General features: G+C 42.1%; 1 pseudogene; it reads left to right on the plus strand.

Annotated features, from left to right (window-relative positions):
- Nucleotides 1–13,890: 13,890 nt before the first annotated feature.
- Nucleotides 13,891–14,798, plus strand: LOC102755830 (annotated as a pseudogene).
- Nucleotides 14,799–15,405: the final 607 nt, after the last annotated feature.

The following is a 15,405-nucleotide window of genomic DNA, read 5'->3' on the forward strand; positions in this document are numbered from 1 at the left end:
TGTGACTCTTTTCTTTAATAAGTCTGTCAGGCAGAAACGAAGCGTAGAGAAGTGAATGGTCAGGTGACCATTTAAAAGCCCACTTCCTCATTCTGTGTTCCAGTTTATCAGGAATCTTGTCATTGAACCACACATGTAAGCTAGAGCCAGAAAAGGTACCGACAATAGAGCTGCTTTCAGCCAAGACGGGTTGGAACCAACCAAAGAGGTTGATGATGAGAGATAACTGCTGGTCTGCATGTATCGTGGACCATGTAACCCTCCATGTCAAATTAAAAAGTGAAAAGGCTCTTTGAGGAACAAGAGCAGCTTTTCTGTAGCTCCAGTATCTGCCATCAGCAAACAAAATTAACCATCTGAGGACCATTCAATAGAGGACTCACCCGCTGTTGCATTTTGTCAGGTCCACAAACCTGTGCTATAATGGATGTAAGGATGCATTAGCCTCAGCCACCATTTAAAACACGTAGCCCAGTGCCCTCTTCCAAAAAGCCTTTAAAGTGGTTATTTACTAAACCAAAGAGTGAAAAGGTGTCATTGATTAAAATGATCTTGACCCCAGATTAATCCTCCTGGTTTATGTATTTTCAGCCTATATCTTTAAGAAAGTATGATTCAATAACACAAGTCAGTAAATATTAATCAAGTATTCGCTATTTGTCAGGGTCTGAGGCAGGTATTGTGGAGACAGCAAAGTAAAAGCATTTTTAAATGAACTGAACATGATACCTGCCTTAAAAAGCTCATAGTTTAACAATTTCCCTAAATATATTTTTGAGCCCTAAAACTGAAACATGGGAACATAGGTTAACATTTTTTATTTATTTAAAAGTTTGGAATAGATTTTTCCTACAGTTGCTGGAAGCCTGGCGCATTGGAAGTGATGTTGAGGAAGGATGGACAGTCCCTCATTCTCTGTCCCCCCTTTCCAGTTTCATGATTCTCCCCAAATTTCTTTGGGTTTATGTCAGGACATAGAGCACAGCACGGAACAGGTGGGATGGACAAAGTTGGCATGGTGTTGTATTGTGAAATGCCTTTTCCCTCATTCCAATTAATGTGTATGAGGATAAATAAAAGATCAAGAGTCTCATTCAGCCACCATGTAACTAACAATATGGCTTTTGGCATAATCTGGAGATGGGAGAAGCAAGTATGGGAGATGGGAAATACTTTCTCTCTTCTTAGTTTCTCTTTCAGTCATGAGAAGAGAATTAGGCTATGATGTTTTATGGTCTGATTTGGGGATGAAAATTTAATTTAAAGGCTGATATCTGTACGTTAAAATTTGGGATGTGGAAGATTCTACTCCAAGTACGTTATCTTAGTGATTCATACAGTTTATAATCAGAAAACCTGATTAAGTTTTGGGTATGATCTCTTTATACATTATTATTGACATACACAAATCAGACGCAGGATGTGTATCTACTTCATTTTATATGCAATGAACAGAATGGATGCTGGTTTATATTGAATCTAACTCATAAGTTTTTAATATTACTCTTCAAAAGGTTTTTTTTTAAAATCACAACCTTATCACGTTCTGCATTTTGAACTTGCTAAAGATAGTACTGTAATTTTTTCCCTATGAAATGCAATAAAGAAATATGAAACTTTCAATGAGTCTCCACAGGAAAAACACTTGATTGTCAGCATCTCGCTACCCGCCTTCCCCCATCTTGTTCTCCCCACCACTATCTGACTTGGACGCTATGGCCTCTGCAGTCTTCCTGTCTTCCCCCTTCAATCCCTCCCTCCCACACCTGCCAGACCTATAGTCATAAAATTCCAGATTCCTCATACTTTCCACCTGTGCAGTCTTCAGTGTCTCCTCAGGGTTTGCAAGACACAACTTAACACCTGAATGACACACTCAAAGCCCAACTGGCTTCAGCATACCAGCTCCCTTTGGTCCCATGAAGCTGGGGGTTCTCCATGGAACCTTTATCAACACTCTTCTCTGCCTAGAACACGCTTTCTCTCCTTTGTCATTCTTTACACCCTACCCATTCGTTAAGGTCTTTTCACAACTCCCTCCTTGATCACTCCAGCCAACAGGGGTCTCAAGGTACACCTGCCTCACTCATGTAAAAAGCCATCCTCTTCTGCCTCCTCACAACTCGTATGTGTCTCTTTCACTTTCTCCATCTGGTTTATGTCTGCTTCTGATGGAATCAGACCATAAATTATACTCCTTTCTAAGCTTCATGCATCAAGAAAAAAGGAGCTTTGTTGAATTTGTGTTTTTTAAATTATTTACCTTGATAATTTTTTAAAGGCACTAGTTGATCCATTGTTAGGAAAAGACTATAATAATATTAACAACCCTCAGAGGGTCAAAGTTGGCTGTTTTTTGTACTGCTGGTCATTGGTTTGGACAATCTTGGTCAATTATTTAACTCATAGAGCAGGCATTGGCAAGATTTACATATTATTGCCCTTGTTAGAGACACAGCAGAAGTGGTGCTAGCTTCCTATGTTACCACTTTTTTCTGAGGATATCAAAGGAGAATTGTCCTGTTGGAGGGAAGTGAGAAAAATTCTGTGAGGTCATCCATGTGGGTTAAGTATAAACAGTACCTAAAAAGTCCCTTAACAATGTCACACTAAGAATTGCAGGGTTGGCAGTGGAGGGGGAAATGGCAAGTAGGGAGGGGCAAATAAACTCTGTGGTCCTAAAACTCAGAGATCTCTCATTCCTTTGGGAAATGTCTTTAATGATTATTGCTTCCACCAATGGAATGGCCTCAGGGGTATTGCTCCTCCTTCAAAGCTCCAGCTCAAACAAAGATCAACAACCCTTTCCTCCATCAATCATGCCGTCTTCTGTAAAGCTGAAGGGTGACTCTCCATGTGGGCAGAAACCACTAACTCACGCTTGTGAATTCTTGCCTCAGAGGTTCTTCTTCTCTTTGATGGTCATTTCTGGTCCCACCACATGTAAAGACACACACCAACTTCCTTATAGTCGCTGTCCAGGAATGCGGAGAAGCATCCAGAGACAGAAACATCTCGAAGGACAGAAGGTGTGGCTCCTGGCATTAAAGGAAATTGGCTCTTCACTTCTGAGATCAGAGTGGACTTCAATATAATGAATCAGGATAATCATCTCAACTCATTTTAAAGGGAGAAGGGAGTAGACTTTTCCTCATTCTTCCCAATGAAGCTATTGATATTCATTTTAAGCTGTAGAATATCTTTTTTTCCTAATAGGGTAGACTATCAAGTTTGGACTAGAAGGAGACAACAATGTGATTTTTCTAAAAGGAAGTCCTGGCTTCCATACCTTTTAGAGATAAATTACACTTGAGTAAGTTATAATAAGATTAGAAAAGGAGAAGTTTTAGTCTTTCAAAAGAAAGATTCCAAAAATAGAGGTATATACAAATCTGATCACAACACATACATGAATATTTTCCGTATAAAAGATACTGAGGAGCTATGAAAATGTTATTGAGCACTGGTACCTTGACCATACCTGGCAATGCAGTAGGTGCTCAATAATTATTTATTGACTATATGAGAATGTTGGACAATAGTGATGGACAGCCAAGATTATCATAATGGCTACCATTTTTGGACTTAGCCCATTCATTGACTCTATATTATCTGTAATCCTTACAAGATTAGAAATGATTTGATTATAGTTACTATTTTTGCAGGTGAGGAATACAGTCACACAGCTAATGACTGGAGGAGTCAGTGTTTGATTTTAGTGTTCAGGCATTTCATTGGCAAAACTCTGATTAAAGGGGATGTTGGTCAGATATTCACAAAGAAAAAAATAACTTTTGTGTAAATTACTGCACATTCAGGGCGTTAATGTTATTCACTTTGAACAGTCTAGGTAACTTGCACAAAATGATCACTTTGTTGCTGTTGTTCTATGTAAATCTTGGACAGCATCCCATTTAACATCCCCATGCATTCTCCTTAGCAGACAGCTCAACATGATGGACTATAGGGTAGACTTGGGAGGCAGGTGACCTGAGCTGAGCCCTCCACCCTGACATTTAACAGCTAAATAGTCTTGGGTCAGTCATTTAACTTTCTGTGACTCAACTTCCTCCTGTACGTGTAAAATGGCAGTGATAAGAGGAGCATTGCCAAGGTCACTCTGAGAATTAAATGAGTTAATAAATATAAAGTGCTTTCTAGTAGATCAGTGACTGGCCCATAAATGCTGTATGTATGATAGATAAATAAGCACCCCAGGGTTTACAAAGCAATGGTCTACCCTGCCTTTGCTCATGCACTGTGTGTTTATCACACACTTCCCTCCGTGTCCCTGGCCCTTGAGGGGAGGCCCGCTCAAGGCCCCGATTTTACCCTTTACTCCTGCTTACAACAACCGGTCCAAAATCTGCAAGCATCTGACTTCATAGGTCAGCTTTTCTTATTGCAGAGAAAACCAAATGGAGGACTGGAATTTGCCAGCTGTCTGGTGTTTAATGCGGAGTTTTCCCCCCTCCCTCCCCATGATTTTTTTTATAGTTCACCTATCATATTCGTGTGCAATTGAATGCCTCTCCCGTATACTACACTTGCCAACTCTATCTCTAGTAATTATTCTGTTTTAGTCCACTGCAATGTACCTGCCAACAATCTGAAATGTGCAGGTGGTGGCTGTTCAGCGCTGCCTGCCTCCCCGCTCTCCCATTTGCATGCACCCTGTGGTGGCAACCTAATGTGATGGCTCTGACACGGCTCACAATGGAGACAATGACAGGAGGCCAGGGCGGCACAAGTGCCTTTTCTATTTACCATCCATGATTATATTTTTTTCATTCCCTTTTCCTTCTTTTCCTCAGAGAGAGACAAGGTAAGAGCCTGCACACATTATGCTTTAGGCTGGCGTGAAACACGTGTAAAATACAGGAAAATAAAGGTCCTCAGTGCCTCCGGAGGAAGACAGCCCCACCTCCCCCACCCAACCCGTGCACTTCCCATCTCCTCTGGACAATTAATGCAATTAAGTCACTGGTGACTCCTTCTGACTCTTGAGAGTGCTTTTTTCCCCTTGACTTTTGTCAACAGATACCTTTTAAAAATGTATTCTGTATTCCTTAGGGAATGGGACAGATAACAGCTAAAAAACGGTGGTTTTGCTCTAACACGCCATTTTTGCTCATCGATTCCTTTCTCTTTATTTTCTTAAAAAAAAAAAAAAGAAATCCTTTGGTGCTCGAATTTTCTAAGATTGGACTGAAGTTAACCATTATCTAAAAAAAATTCATTACTTCAAAATTGTTGAGCTACATTCTTTCAATTATGTTTTGAATTATGGAAGAAGTACAGTTTTCCCACTCTGACAATGGACTCCAACCACTTACAGGTCTGACTCAAAAACAGCCATCAGCTCCCATCTGACGAGACTGGTCTTTCATGAAGAGTGAAAAGGAATCCAAATTTGAAGTAGCATGTTTGGAGCCTTTAACATCATGAATTTCTGAAATTACAAGCCTGAGTGTGCAATTATTATGTTTTTGTCTCAATCTTTTTTAAAGTGCTCCTGTTCAAACTCTCATTTCGCAGCAGCTCCAACTCCAACAAAGTATGACTGACAGAAAGGCCAGACGCTTCAGACAATTTCTGAATTTACTCTCTGGGTGGAAGTATGGATCCGGAGCCTCTCACAGCCTCCCTCCATTTTCAGAGCCATGGCCTCAACCACAACGTTCCTCTTAGACATAACTTAGACCCACTCTTCTTTCCAGTTGCTTCTGACCCTTTTTTCTTCATCCTGCCCCATTTTTATTTCTAAATGCTAGCCTTTGTGTGCTTCTTTCTATCACTAATATGTGTTTTAAGGGTATAGTGAAATACAAGGATATACAAGCACTGATCTCTCCTGGGGTCTAAAGGGCTTTGTCTACTTTTTTTCCTTCCCAAGGGCTCACTCTCAGATTAAAGTCACTTAACTACTTAGATGTCTCAACACTCAAAGACCAACAAGTTGCATGGTTTCTAACTAAGACAATATTTTTCTGTTTTTTTCTTTTTAAATCTTGCCCAGCTGGTGTTGCTCAGTGGTTGAGCATCGACCTATGAACTGGGAGGTCACAGTTCAATTCCCAGTCAAGTCACATGGCGGGTTGCGGGATTGATCCCCAGTAGGGTGTGTGTAGGAGCCAGCCAATCAATGATTCTTTCTCATCATTCATGTTTCTATCTTTCTCCCTCTCCCTTCCTCTCTAAAATCAATAAAAATATACTAAAAAAACTTTATTGTTGAAAGTATTACATATGTTCCCCTTTTTCCACTGACCTTTTCTAGCCCTCCCATCCCAGGCCTTCACCACCATATTGTCTGTGTTCATGGGTTATGCATATATACAAACAAGTTCATTGGTGAGTCTCTTCCCACCCATCTACCTCCCTTGCCTTCCCTCTGAGATTCCAAAGTCTGTTCCATGCTTCTACATCTCTGGATCTAAATGTTTTAAGGACTGATTGTTTTATGGTCTAAAAAGGCCTTTGGTGCCTTGAGTGTAAGAATCAAAGAAGGAAACTGGGGGTCAGCTGAGTTACTTCCTTTATACTGTAAATGAAATTGAGGCCAAAAAGAGTAAAAAATGGATTTTATTCATGTTTTTATTCAACCTGTTTTTATTGAGCACCAACTATGTGCCAGCTACTGCACAGTAACATGGAGCCGAGTAACAAACATGCACACTCAGGAGAGACTGACCGGTAGGGAGGAGGCACATAAACAGATCATTGTAACTCACGTGGTAAATGCAACGAGAGAGGAGCTGGAAGTAAAGAGAGCTAGAGTTGAGGCATGGAAGCCAGCCTTCACCCTTGGAAGGTGGGGCTCTGCACAGGGAAGGAACTGGCAGGGGCTGTGTGAGCTGCTAAGGGGATCCAGGTTCAAACCTCCTGTCCTGGTGACTACCATTCCTCTTCTGAAACCAGCTTTAAAAGTCAACAGCATGCCCTCCCTTCTTTTTGCTTTGTTTCTGGACATATTTCCCCTCTCACCACCACCTAAACGTGGGAACCAGATTCCAAATTGTCCTAGACCACGCTGGTTCGGCGCAGGGCATGCCCTCAACTAAAAGGTTCCTACGTTTCCTATGGCAACCCTAACAGGGCTATGCTCCATATTTTGGTTTTCAGATTATTGTTTTTAATACCAGTAATTCTGAAAGAAAGGAAGTAAATAGGAATACAATTTTCTGTCTTGCCATTTTTTTGTTTCTAAGCATCATAACAATGTCTGAAATTATTTCTATTTCATTCGTTTATTTATTTGTAGACTGACTCATTTCTAAAAGGATTTATGGTGACACACAGAAATCCACACAATGTAATAAGATGAAATAAATAAAGCAGTCATAAAAGTGGGAAAACAAGATAATAAGACCTAAGCATGCACATTTAAATGATAGATGCTCTGAGAACATATTGTACAAACAACAGCCAAGCAAAGGGAAAGGAACTTCAGATGAAAAGCCGACTTCTCCAGGCTTAGTTCAGCGGATGCAGTGAAAATAGCAATCACACGTCAGAGGCCAGGAGTTGTGGCCTTGCCTGTTCCAGCCCCCGAATGCCCCTTAATGCACTGCTTCTGAGATGGCAGGTTGATTTTCTTATACTGGTTTGTTTTTTTGTTGCTTTTGATTGTCAAAGCATTTTTTTCCCAGATTAAAATTTCCCCTGGGTAACTATGGGATTGATTTTAATAAATGCAAATCCGATCCAGCCAATCCCATGATTGAAACCCTTTAGTGGTTGTCCTTGAGATAAAGTCCATGTTCTGAACCACTTAGCCCTCCAGTCTTTCCTCTGGCATTCTCTCATAACTTTTCTTGGGCATTCACTCTATAACTTCAAATCTCCTGCTAAACTGTGCAAGCTTCCACTTCTAGGATTTGGCACATGCTATTCCCTTTGCCTAGCAGCGGTTCTCAACCTGTGGGTCGCGACCCCTTTGGCGTTCGAACGACCCTTTCACACCGGTCGCCTAAGACCATCCTGCATATCAGATATTTACATTATAATTCATAACAGTAGCAGGTCACAACATGAAGAACTGTATTTAAAGGGACAGAAGGTTGAGAACCATTGGCTAGAGCATGTCTCCCAGTTCTCTTCGCTAACTCCTCAACTCCTCATCATTCAAATCTTAGTTTAATATTCATCTCTTTAATGAGACTTTTCTTGAACCTTTGCTCTATGCTTCGCTATATCTTGAGCTTAGTGCTTATCACCCGTACTTGGATTAAATCTTACTCCAAATAGTGTATACAATTGTGGATAAGCCAATTCTAATGAGCTTATATTTTTACACATCTAAAAACTGATTGATGAAAAAATTCTTTGCATTTAATACACTTTTCACTACAAAATAAAAAAGCAATGAGGAAAAAGATAAATAGCCCATAGATTTCTGAAATAGTGGCTCAAAGCCACCATGATATTAATATTGATATCCTCATTAAATTCTATGGAAATGTAAATAAAGATACCCACAGTATTTCTGAAAAGATTAAAAGTCTCATTTGTTTTTCTTATAACTGGGTAAATTAAAAAGTCCAGTGTCTGTTCTATATATTATAATGCTTTCCAACTTAGTTTGTACTGAAAGGCCACTTTTTCTTTTTTAATAACAGCTTTTAAAGTAAAGGATTTTATAATAACAAGTTAAAAATACCAACCCTGTATTTTCTTCAATTATAATTACGTGGTAAACTTAATGAAATTACTTTGAAAGTACCTACTAAAGAAGTCAACTTTTTACTTAAAGTTTCTCTATCCCAGAGTCAGTAGAACAATTGGGCCAACTAGTACTTGAAGGTTTTGGGGTAATTTAGTTCCTTCTGGAGTGCTACAAGAAAATTTGAATGATCATTTTTTCTTTCTTACCTCAAGGATGGTACGTATCTAGTAAATTCTGAGTGGTAAAAAAGAGAAGTTAATTAATTATATACATTGGATATCTGAAGGACTTTCACTAGATTTTCGGGACACTTTTAATGTAAAGTTTTATGGTATTATGGTAGTTTACTTCTTGTCTTATAGTTGTTTTTTCATGATAATGATTTAAAATATTTCCAATTAAAAAATTCATCTCAGAACAAGCACTGGCCCTCAAGGCAGTTTACCGATATAGGTGCTACTTAAATGTTTTAAAACAAAGATTTGCTTTGCCATCGAATAGCTTCCCTTTAATTTAAACCCCATAAAGCAAAATCATGAGAAAACAATGGAGCTTTGTTAGAGACTAAAGAAGGTCCTATGTCTCCTTTTGTAGTAGGTGGGGGGAGTGTCCAAATTACTTTCTTCTCTGTATTTAGGTTATAATTGTTTAGAAAAGGATCATGGTTTTGTTTTAAAAGTGTGATTTCCCATGAACTCTTGACATTTGGTTTATTTTACAGATTGTGTTCCCTCTGTCTTGCAAAGCATCACACCTAACTTACCAGCACCCATTAGATTTATTTTCTAGGAGATCATTTTCCAGGCGACCAACCCATCTTCTTCCAGAGAAAGTTGGGACACTTTCCACGCTTCAGAAAAGTCACATGCTCTACCAAGGGAGTTGAAGCAGGCAGGTTACCTGTCTCACAACGACAGGAGGCAATTCTAGAGTGCATGATGTGGTTTGTGCCAAAACTATGCCTTCCAGGTCTGCATTTAGACGATCTCTGGTGCCTGTATTCGACTTAGTGCTTCTTATTATGGCCAATGGCAGTGATGCCACAAAAGTCTACCTCATTGCCACTGACATTATTTTTTTAATTTCTGTCTTCATTTGATATGGTTTAATGGAAGAGATACAACCCTATTAAAAGTAGCCCTATTACCCTTGTGCCTATAAGGGGAATATCATGGTTGGGCTATCACTCATCACAACATCTATAAATAAACCTTTTCCCCAGCATTGTGTGTTTTAGTTTGGTCACAAAAAAAGTTTTTTTTTTAATTGGATATGATACATACTAGCTTCAGAGCACTTTCATTTTTTTGTATAAAAAGTGAATCCACTGGGCAATTTCTAATGAATGTAAATATTCATTAGAAATGGAAACTTTTTCACCTGTGCTATTTTCTCCCCCTTCACTGCTGTCTTTGGTAACAGAAGTACCAAATTTTCAGTGCCTCAGAACCCAATAATTAAAAGTAATTTACTTTTACTACTCATGCTACAAAGTGGCCAACATCAAGTCACACAGAGGCACATTTGGGTCCATCTGGGAAAAAGAATTCTAGTAAGTTCCATACTCTGCAGTCTCCAGAGGTAAGTCTGTGTCTCCAACCTGGACACCATACCTTTAGTACACAATGATTGTACTGGGAATTCCACTATTAATACAAAACTATAAATGGAAAGAATATTCTGGTCTAGTTCATCGGGGAGAAGGATCAACCTGCATGCATCGCAAAGTTCATTTTAAGCATGGAAATGAATAAGGGCTCTGGAAGTTTCCATGTTTAGGCCTTCCAACCACAAGCTTACCACAGCAACCAATACAATTTCTGGTATATCTTAAGAGCATTTCAGATCTGCTCCTGGGACTGTGCCTAGACCTGGGATGCTTCTTAGCACCCTGAGGACCTGCCAGGTTGTTTGAGACCTTGCTTCAAACTCACCAAGATTCCTACCTTTAAGCATGGCCGCTGCTTCAAACCTCCTGTACCTGTCTCCTATCCACCAATCAGGCCCCAAAGATGAAGAGACTGATCCAGAGCAAAATCTATGAGTGAGATTGTTGGGCACAGACCTAAGCTGCCAAGACAACCCCAAGATACCAAGACAACCCCACTGCAGAGGTCCCAGGAGCCTTTCTGCCCAAATTCCCCAAGATAAAACAAAGAGAAATCACGCAGGGATTTGGGACAAGCCAGGCTGTGGCGTGACTGGCACTGGTGGTAAGCATTCCAGGAGGCCCTATACTCTTTGGGGATGCAGACATCACCTATGGCCCATCTCAAATGGCCCTGTCCTCTGTAGACTTTCTCCAGTCACTCTGGCTAGTCACACTCCTTGTTTTTGACTCCTCAGAACTCTGAGGCTCTTATGGACAGTAATCGTACAATCATAATAGTAATTTATAGTATACCCTGACCCCTCCAGTGAGTCCCAGAGGGGCAGGGGCTGTTCCTGTTTACCATCATATGTTCGGTGTCTAGCACGAAGTAGAAGCTAACTAGATGTTTGGTCAATGAATAAATGAGTTAAGTGGCTACGTAGGAATTGGCTTAAATGAAACAGGATGCCTAAATACAAATTATTTTGCTCTAGATTAGGTTTAACAGTGTAAGAGAGGCAATTGTGTCACCTCATGGAAATATTGATTTATTCTGCAGTACTGCTGATTGGTTAGGAATGAAGAGCTGAAAATCAGGCAAACCTGATGACAAACTGTTTGACATTTGGCCAATTACCAACTCTAAGTCCATTTCCTCACTTGTAAAATGTTTAACAATTTTTAAAAAATTCTCCAATGTACTTAAATGGACGTTTTCCATAGCGACCTTCAGAAGTGAACCCAGTTATACACTCTTCCTCCCAACTTTCAAAAGAGATCAGAAAGAGAAGAAAGAAAAGTACCGTGGGCGCTCGCATTGTTTCTAAGCGCCTTCCCAGCAAGGAGCTGGTCCCTTGCCCTCGTCACTCCATCAAGCCCATAAAGTATAGCTCAATGAATAACTAACAGATGATTACATTTATGAGGAAAGAGTACTCACAGCAGACAGCCACTTCCTACAGGTGACAAGCAATCTTCCGCGGGGGCTTCACCTGACGAGTCATTTTGGGACGTGATCACAAGGGTTGGAGGCTGATGAAATTATCCTGTCCAACATCAAACACAAAGTGGTTGTAAATCAGCAGAGGCCGTGGCAGAAGGAGAGAAGCTCATTCTTTATGCTCTGCAGACAGTCTTCCACCTGGGGGCTGCATCACGCATCCTCGCCACCATTAAGTGACCCTATAAAGAGATTTAATTAAAACACACACACATTAGGGTATCCACTGACTCGAATCCTTCAGCTGTCTGGAGGAAGTTGATTTGAAAGCAAGCCGTATGATTTAAAAACTTGAATGTGTTGAGCCTAACCCAGCATAGCACAGCAACATGTATAAATAAACAGACGCCTGTCTGTGATAACTCTCCATTTGACCTTGCCAAATCACTTTGGGAAAGGCAAACCAAAATAAAAATTAAAAATTAAAAAAAGCCAGCCAGCTAGAGTTTAACCTGGTCAAGGGGGTGCCTCAGAACCAGAAATTGGTCTTGCAAATGCATTCTACAAAAAGAGAAGGAATAAAATCTGGATGACTTATTCGTGGTATCTGCTGATTTACACACGATCTAAAGAAACGCGGAGAAACCATTCTGAACTCGCCCTGTGGACGGAATCATATTTTAAGAGTAAAAAATTGGCAGGTTTCATTGAATAGGGAAGGAGCTTTCTAAGGATCCCATTTCCCCATCACCGAGAAAGGGATTTATTAGCATTGTTCCCTTTCGTGGTGTTGGAAGTTCCAGCGTAAATCCTTTAGGTTTCACGGTAGGAACCAGCTACTCAAGAGGTTCCCAATGCTTGATGATTGCCACGAAATTGTGTGTTTAAAAAAAAAAAAGAATGAAAAAAAACTATTTTTTTAAATGGTTATTCTAGAAAGGTAAGCGAGCTTCCCCGGGGTCCTGTGCAGCCCTGTACAATCCCAACTCCTTCCTGCTTTACTTGCAGAACCTGCTACGCGAGGGCATTTGAGCGGCTCTGCGTGAGAGGCCTGTGCATATTTAAATAGGCTGTTTGAATAGGAATGGTGACTGATGTAAAAATACCCCCTGCACTTTATTTAGTGCTTAGCTCTCGATTTGTAATTGAAATGAAGCGTCTGAAATGCCTTGCTTCCCTTACATTTTGTGAAATCACCTCTGTTTGATCTAACAGTGTTCTTCAGGTAATTTCGCATAGTTGATGGAGGGGGGGATATTAGTTTAATATTTAAAAAAAATAATTCAGTACTTCTCACGAAATAGGCAGTAGGTGGGGGCAAAGAAAGGACCTCTGATGAACTATATTTGAAAAGAAAAGGGAAGTGAAAGTAGCCACGAGCTCCTGAGGCTCCCAAGGAGCAGGCTCACCGGCCCTGTATTGGAGGCTATTTTTGTGCGCGCTCTGCGGTGCTCTCTCCGTGGCTGCACTTTAATTATCCTGCACTTTGTTCGGGGAAGGTATGCATTGGCTCCCTGCCAGTGTGGGCGAGGACTCTTCTTGTCACCAGTGTCTAACAGCATGTACAGGACACTATCCCAATTAGATCTTTAAGTGTTAGGAACATGATACGCCAGTGCGTTTTTCTCGGAGGCTGATCAGTGGGAAGTTTCAAAAACACACAGAAGGTTATAAGCTTCCTTCTAATCCTCTCAACATTAGCCCAAGAAGGCAGGCAAAGACGCTGAAAAGAGAACACAACAGGTCAATATCTCGTCGGCTCATAATTTTGTTCACCTTAGAAACAATGCATAGGTCAGAATGATCGAACCATTATTTTCAAAGAACATCCCTTTTGTGATTGTCACCTCCTAAAACACACCTTCATTTCTTTGGTAACAAAGGCAACTTTTTGGATCTCTTTTTAAAAAAATATATTTTATTGATTTTTTAGAGAGGAAGGGGGATGGATAGAGAGTTAGAAACATCCATGAGAGAGAAACATCGATCAGCTGCCTCCTGCACACCTCCTACTGGGGATGTGCCCGCAACCAAGGTACATGCCCTTCACCGGCATCAAACCTGGGACCCTTCAGTCTGCAGGCCGACGCTCTATCCACTGAGCCAAACCGGTTAGGGCCTTTTCGGATCTCCTGATGCATAATGTTTTATTGCCAACTGGAGATTTCTGGATAAATTAATGTTAGGCGCCCTCCACTCGGAGCACGAAAACCAGCACCATGGCCATGACTCTGCGTTACTGGGACACCCGAGGGCTGGCTCACGCCATCGCCTGCTCCTGGAGTACACAAACTCCAACTATGAGAAGAAGTGCACGATGGGGGACACTCGCGACTATGACAGAAGCCAGTGGCTGAGTGAAAAATTCAAGCTGGGCCTGGACGTCCCAATCTGCCTTACTTGATTGATGGGGCTCACAGGCTCACCCAGAGCACCGCCATCCTTGGTTGCCTTCCTCCAAGCACAGCCTCTGTGGGGAGACGGAAGAGGAGAAGATCCGCATGGACGTGCTGGAGATCGAGATGATGGGCCTCCGGATGTACAACATCAGGACCTGCTATAGCCATGACTTTGAGAAGCAGAAGCCCGAGTTTTTGAAGGTGCTCCCTGAAAAGATGAAGCTCTTCTAGCAGTTTCTGGGGAAGAAGTCTTGATTTGCAGGGAGCAAGCTCACCTACGTGGACTTCGTGGCCTATGATTTACTGGATGTGCTGCGCATATTCGAGCCCAGGTGCCTGGACGAGTTCCCGAACCTGAAAGACTTCTTGGGCTGCTTTGAGGGCCTGAACAAGATCTCTGCCTACATGGAGACCATCCGCTTCCTCCCCACACCCGTGTTCTCCAAGGCTGCGTGTGGGGCAACAAGCAGTGCCTGTAAGCGCAGGACACGGGAGGGAGGAGCACCTGGGGCCTGCAGAGCAGCTGGGTGTTCTGCATTCTTCCTGCTTCTTTTAACCTCCCCCGCCCCCCTCTCTTGCAACCCCCCCTTCCCCCGCCACATGCCCATTGGCCCCTTGTCTGCCTCCCAACTCCCTTCCACCAGGCTTCTAAGCTGCAGCCCCAGCCTTCCTCAGCCATGTTCCTACCCTCCCTCTTGAACCCTCTTGCTGTAATGCCAACCAGACCAACCTTCCCCTCACCAGTTGCTTTGCTTCTAGGGGTCTGCCTGGATGCCTGGCCTGTGGAACTCAGCTCTGAGCTCCCACCTCTCTTCTGCAGACCAGGATTGGCTGGTGTGCAGGCCCTGCTCCCCTGTGTGTTCCCTGCCCTGCCTGCCTGAGCCCCAGCAAAGTCTGGTCACACCTATTTGTCTTGTCATTCCCTCCTGGCCCCTGGACTCAGGACTGACTGTGCTGATGTTTGGGGGCATCCATTTCTCCTTTGTTGTCTGCAATGGCTGGGTTGTAGGGCTGTATGTGTGGGGTGATGGCAGGAGGGTACAGGTAGGATTGTAAGCTTTCTTGCTCATTTCTATCTTCATGTTCCATGTGCCTCAGCCTGGCATCTCTAAGGAGAGGGAGACCCTGGGCCTGGGGCCTCCTTCATTTCTGCATTTGTGGAATGCCTCCTATAAGCCTGTAGGACTCTGTGCCATGGTTGGGGGGACACTCGGTGTGGGGAAGGGGGTTGAGCCGTCCACTGCTGGTGTGGGATCCTAGAGGCCTACCTTCTGTCACCTTTCCCAGAAGTGTTCCTTGCCCTACA

This window comes from Myotis davidii, unplaced genomic scaffold, assembly GCF_000327345.1.
Source record: "Myotis davidii unplaced genomic scaffold, ASM32734v1 scaffold168, whole genome shotgun sequence".
Lineage (NCBI taxonomy): Eukaryota > Metazoa > Chordata > Mammalia > Chiroptera > Vespertilionidae > Myotis > Myotis davidii.